The sequence below is a fragment of the Rhincodon typus genome, chromosome 24 (genome assembly GCF_021869965.1).
Source record: "Rhincodon typus isolate 14 chromosome 24, sRhiTyp1.1, whole genome shotgun sequence".
Taxonomy (NCBI): domain Eukaryota; kingdom Metazoa; phylum Chordata; class Chondrichthyes; order Orectolobiformes; family Rhincodontidae; genus Rhincodon; species Rhincodon typus.
The window spans coordinates 22667671-22673670 of record NC_063355.1 but is presented as its reverse complement, the minus strand read 5'-3'; the positions used below and the strand labels follow the sequence as shown (position 1 = coordinate 22673670).

The window sequence follows — 6000 nt, the reverse complement described above, 5'->3', positions numbered from 1 at the left end:
TGAAATTTTGACTCACCAAGCTGTGAAAGCGTGAATATCAATATTGTATCATACTGTAAATTTTTATTATAGAACACAATGTAATCACAAAGCTTAAAATCAAACAGACCTTCGAAAGATGGTAGTAAGGACTGTGCAATGAATTTCATTACCTGTTTCTATCCCATAAATTTATTGAGGCATTGCTCCAAGATTTAAGATGAAGCATAATCGCGCACAAAGAAATTTAAAATGAGAATTTTTGCTTACATTTACAACATACATAAAGTCTAGACAGGAGATTCCAATGACTTACTTGATGGTTGTGCAGAAGCAGCTTGCTTCACTGCAGTACTCCCTGGTTTGGCAATCTTGCTAGGAGCCTTCAGCCCACTAGGTTTTAGCAGACTCATCCTTCCTCTTCGCTTCTTTCAGCCTTTGTCTCAAACAGTTTCTGCCAAACATCAAATCATCTGCACTGCTTTTAAATTCTGTGTATCATTTAAAACCTGAAAGAAATAATATTGTGGATTGAAAAAAAAACTATTTTACCTCTCATGAAATACACATTTGAATGAATTGTTGCAGGAAGCAGTACATAAAACAGCTTCCTCCTGACAAAGCACAATGTTCTTTTCCACATGCCTGAGCTCCTGTGAGTGACTCTTCAATGAGGTCCTCCCCTATTATCCTGATCTTGCATCCTGTCTTTTTTCCCCCAAAGAGACTGAAACACTTGAAAGATGACCATTTTTCCCCCCACCCCAAGCTGATTTTATTATTAATAACTTCCAATCTCAGAATTTCTAATTGCTATTTCTCACTAATTCAGAAAAGCAGCCTGAAATACCATAATTTCTATCAGTACCCAATTTATGAATGGGTTATTTTAAAAATCAGTTAAACCATTCTGCGTGTGCAGTCTTTGTCTGCAATGAGCACATGACCCATATCTTATATTCCCATTTTATACATGACATTGCCATAACCAGACTGACATTTTATCCTAAAACACAGAAGGCAGTTACTAGCAATTACACATTTTTAAAACAAAGACTGTAACATATGATTAAACCTCAGAGCTCATGTATTATTAATGACCACACTCCACAGCAACCAGTGATTAAAACCGTCTGAAACAGAAAATACTATTGGTGTGACTTGCTCAAAGAATCAACATATCTTTTGTTCAAGGTTCCTTGCAACACTCAATATTCGTATGAAATACAGTATCACTTTCAAAATGAGATTAAAATATTCACAAAACATTAATTATCTGAAAGCATGAGGGAGCTAATAATGTTCAGATAGATACAAATTCAGCACACCCCTGCAGTGCTTTCAAAATTACTGCATCCACAATCAGAAATGGAATGCTTAGATTTCAGTTACTAGACATTCACATTACAGACAGACACAAGACAGGCAACCTAAATTGTCAACTTTGTCATCAAGCCTCCATCCAAGAAAGTCACCTGAATAACAGAAACTCATGTTATTTGCATATCACTTTTTGCTCTTATCCTTCATCCAACTATCCTATTTAATCTGGAACTTTGACTCAACTATAAACCTTGGGAGTGAATTCCAATATGTAGGATATTTAGAGGACAGAAGATCAGCCTCACAAAAAATTAATCTTCTGTTTCCGTCCAGACTCCCAATACTCCTGTAGAGAACCTCTGCTCATCCTTTCATAACTATTTTAGCATCCTGTAATCTCTGCTGTTCATACAAATTTATCTCTCTAAAGATCTGAAGAGTGAAAACCAAAGACTTTGAAATAAAATCTTCAGAATTACATTTCTCGGTTTAAAAAAAATGAATACTTTGTATGGTTAAACAACAAACTCCAAAATGCAGAATGTGCATTTAATTCCCAATACAAATTTCCACCAACCATATTGGAACAAAAACCTTCCTCAGAACTGAGGGTCACTGGACCCGAAACGTCAACTCTGTTTTTTCCTTCACAGATGCTGCCAGACCTGCTGAGCTTTTCTACCAACTTTGTTTTTGTTCTTGATTTACAGCATCCGTAGTTCTTTTGGTTTTTGCAACCATATTGGATTGGTTTGATTGCCATAATTTTATTAAAAGTTTTGGAAATCACAGTCAAGATTGGGTTAGCAATCCAAAGCAAAACAGGTGAATTATACTGATGCTTATGCCACCGAAGAGAATTGCAATTTGCTAAATTAACTCCATTGTCTTCCAAGTGCCATACAGAGCTGGACCAGACCTAATGGTGTAAATTCACCATTGGTTGAGGTCGTTGACTTGTTCGCCGAGCTGGCTTGTTTTTGTTCAGACGTTTCATCACCATGCGAGGTGACATACTCAATGGAGCCTCCGACGAAGTGATGTTATTCTACTCCACTTGGAATTTATACTGTCCAGTCTGTTATGGTGAGTTACTGTCATTTCCGGTTTTGTTCTGTATAGGTTTGTATTTGGGGTCCAACTCTATATGTTTGCTGATTGAAGTATGGGCGGAGAACCATGCCTCCAGGAATTCCCGTGCGTGTCGATGTTTAGCTTGGGCTACAATGGTTACCTTGTCCCAGTTAAATTGATGGCCTTCATTGTCTGAATGTACCGATATTAAGGAGAGTTCATCATGCCGTTTTGCTGCCAGCTGATGTTCATGTATTTTGATGGCTAGTTTCCTTCCTGTAAGCCCGATGTAATGTTTGTGGCAGTCATTACATGGTATTTTGCAAAACCACATTTGTTGTGCATGTTGTGGGAATGGGGTCTTTAATCCTTGTAAGTGTTTGTCGTAGAGTAGCTGTGGGCTTGCGGGCCACCATGATTCCTAGTGGTCTTAGGGGACAAACAAGTACTCAAGACAGAATTATTTGTCACATGGGAAAATATTGACTTATTCAGAAAAGTCAGCATTGTCCAAGTTGGTGGAGTTTTTTGCAAAAGGTAATAGAGAAGAATGATGAAGCAAAGGCTGTTGAGATGGTGCACATGGACTTCCAAAAGGTTCACAATGCGACACAACATACTTGAGGAAAGTTATGGGTCGTGGAATAAAAGGTGAAGTAGAAATGTGGATATAAAATTGGCGGAATTTTATTTTTAAGGCTGGATAGGATGAATTCCCCAGGGGTTGTTAATGGACCCTCACTTTTCCTGACATATAAATTATCTAGACCTCGATGTGCAGGGCACAATGTGAGAGGTTGCTGCATATTTGCAAAAGTCATTGAAGGTGGCAGGACAGGTAGAGAGCATTCCAGGCATCATAAATAGTGACGGAAAGTACAAGAGTAGGGAGATTATGATAAACCCAACAGGACCCAATTAGAGATAGTAGGAACTGCAGATGCTGGAGAATCCGAGACAACAAGGTGCAGGGCTGAATGAACACAGCAGGCCAAGCAGCATCATAGGAGCAGAGAGGCTGACGTTTCAGGCCTAGACCCTTCATCAGAAAAGGGGGAGGGGGAAGGGGGTTCTGAAATAAATAGGGAGAGAGTGGGAGGCGGATAGAAGAGGGATAGAGGAGAGGATAGGTGGAGAGGAAACAAACAGGTCGAAATGGCGGGGATGGAGCCAGTAAAGGTGAGTGTAGGTAGGGAGTTAGGAAGAGGATAGGTCAGTCCAGGGAGGACGGACAGGTCAAGGGGGTGGGATGAGGTTGGTCGGTAGGAGATGGAGGTGCGGCTTGAGGTGGGAGGAGTGGATAGGTGGGAGGAAGAACAGGTTAGGGAGGCAGGGACGAGCTGGACTGGTTTTGGGGATGCGGTAGGGGGAGGGGAGATTTTGAAACTTGTGAAATCCACATTGATACCATTGGGCTGCAGGGTTCCCAAGCGGAATATGAGTTGCTGTTCCTGCAACCTTCGGGTGGCATCGTTGTGGCACTGCAGGAGGCCCAGGATGGACATGTCGTCTGAGGAATGGGAGGGGGAGTTGAAATGGTTCGCGACTGGGAGGTGCAGTTGTTTGTTGCGAACCGAGCGTAGGTGTTCTGCAAAGCGGTCCCCGAGTCTCCGCTTGGTTTCCCCGATGTAGAGGAAGCCACACCGGGTACAGCGGATGCAGTATACCACATTGGCAGATGTGCAGGTGAACATCTGCTTGATGTGGAAAGTCTTCTTGGGGCCTGGGATGGGGGTGAGGGAGGAGGTATGGGGGCAGGTGTAGCACTTCCTGCGGTTGCAAGGAAAAGTGCCGGATGTGGTGGAGCTGGAGGGGAGTGTGGAGCGGACAAGGGAGTCACGGAGAGAGTTGTCCCTCCGGAAAGCAGATAAGGGTGGGGAGGGAAAGATGTCTTTGGTGGTGGGGTCGGATTGCAGATGGCGGAAGTGTCGGAGGATGATGCGTTGGATCCGGAGGTTGGTGGGGTGGTACGTGAGGACGAGGGGGATTCTTTTTTGGTTCTTATTGCGTGGACGGGGTGAGGGATGAGGTGCGGGAGATGTGGGAGACACGGTTGAGGGCGTTCTCGACCACCAAGGGGGGGAAGTTACGGTCCTTGAAAAACGAGGACAACTGAGATGTACGGGAGTGGAATGCCTCATCCTGGGAGCAGATGCGGCGGAGGCAAAGGAATTGGGAATAGGGGATAGCATTTTTGCAGGAAGGTGGGTGGGAGGAGGAGTATTCTAGGCAGCTGTGGGAGTCGGTGGGCTTGAAATGAATATCGGTTTCTAGGTGGTTGCCCGATATGGAGACAGAGAGGTCCAGGAAGGGGAGAGAGGTGTGAGAGATGGTCCAGGTAAACTTAAGGTTGGGGTGGAAGGTGTTAGTGAAGTGGATGAACTGTTTGAGCTCCTCGTGGGAGCACGAGGCGGCGCCGATACAGTCATCAATGTAACGGAGGAAGAGGTGGGGATTAGGGCCGGTGTAGGTACGGAAGAGGGATTGTTCCACGTAACCTACAAAGAGGCAGGCGTAGCTTGGGCCCATGCGGGTACCCATGGCTACCCCCTTTGTCTGTAGGAAGTGGGAGGAATTGAAAGAGAAGTTGTTGAGTGTGAGGACGAGTTCGGCTAAGCGGATGAGGGTATCAGTGGAGGGGGACTGGTCGGGCCTGCAGGACAGGAAGAAGCAGAGGGCCTTAAGGCCATCTGCATGGGGAATGCAGGTGTAGAGGGACTGGACATCCATGGTAAAGATGAGGTGTTGGGGACCGGGGAATTGGAAGTTCTGGAGGAGGTGGAGGGAGTGGGTGGTGTCACAGACATTGGTAGGGAGCTCCTGGACCAAGGGGGAGAAAATGGAGTCCAGATAGTTGGAGATCAGTTCGGTGGGGCAGGAGCAGGCGGAGACAATGGGTCAACCAGGGCATTCAGGTTTGTGGATTTTGGGAAGGAGATAGAAACGGGCAGTGCGAGGTTGGGGAACGATGAGGTTGGAGGCCGTGGATGGGAGGTCACCTGAGGTGATGAGGTTGTGGATGGTTTGGGAGATGATGGTTTGGTGCTCAGGGGTGGGGTCATGATCAAGGGGGCGGTAGGAGGTGGTGTCGGAGAGTTGGCGCCTGGCCTCGGCGATGTAGAGGTCAGTGCGCCATACTACAACTGCGCCTCCCTTGTCCGCGGGTTTTATGGTGAGGTTGGGATTGGAGCGGAGGGAGCGGAGGGCTGCACGTTCTGCAGGGGAGAGGTTGGAGTGGGTGAGAGGGGTGGAGAGGTTGAGGCGATTGATGTCTCGATGGCAGTTGGAGATGAAGAGGTCGAGGGAGGGTAGGAGGCCTTGGGGTGGTGTCCAGGAGGAGGGGGTGTGTTGGAAGTGGGAGAAGGAGTCAGTAGAGGGAGGGTTAGGTTCACGGTTAAAGTAGTAAGCGTGGAGGCGGAGGCGGCGGAAAAACTGCTCTATGTCCAAGCGTGAGCGGTATTCGTTGATCTGTGGGTGGAGGGGGACAAAGGTGAGCCCTTTACTGAGGACTGACCATTCGTCCTCAGTAAGGGGTAGGTCTGGGGGGATGGTGAAGACTCGGCAGGGCTGGGTGCTGCTGTCTCCTCTGGAGCTGCTGGCTGTGGAGGCTGTGGGCGGAGTTGC

At 46.4% G+C, this 6000-nt stretch overlaps 1 long non-coding RNA gene across 1 annotated transcript in view; it reads right to left on the bottom strand.

Annotated features, from left to right (window-relative positions):
- Positions 1-295: 295 nt before the first annotated feature.
- The window catches only part of LOC125485937, a 33176-nt gene continuing 27471 nt past the window's right edge, over positions 296-6000 (bottom strand). The window contains exon 2 of the long non-coding RNA XR_007264644.1: positions 296-488. This is a non-coding gene — a long non-coding RNA (uncharacterized LOC125485937). The remainder of the gene's footprint in view (positions 489-6000) is intronic.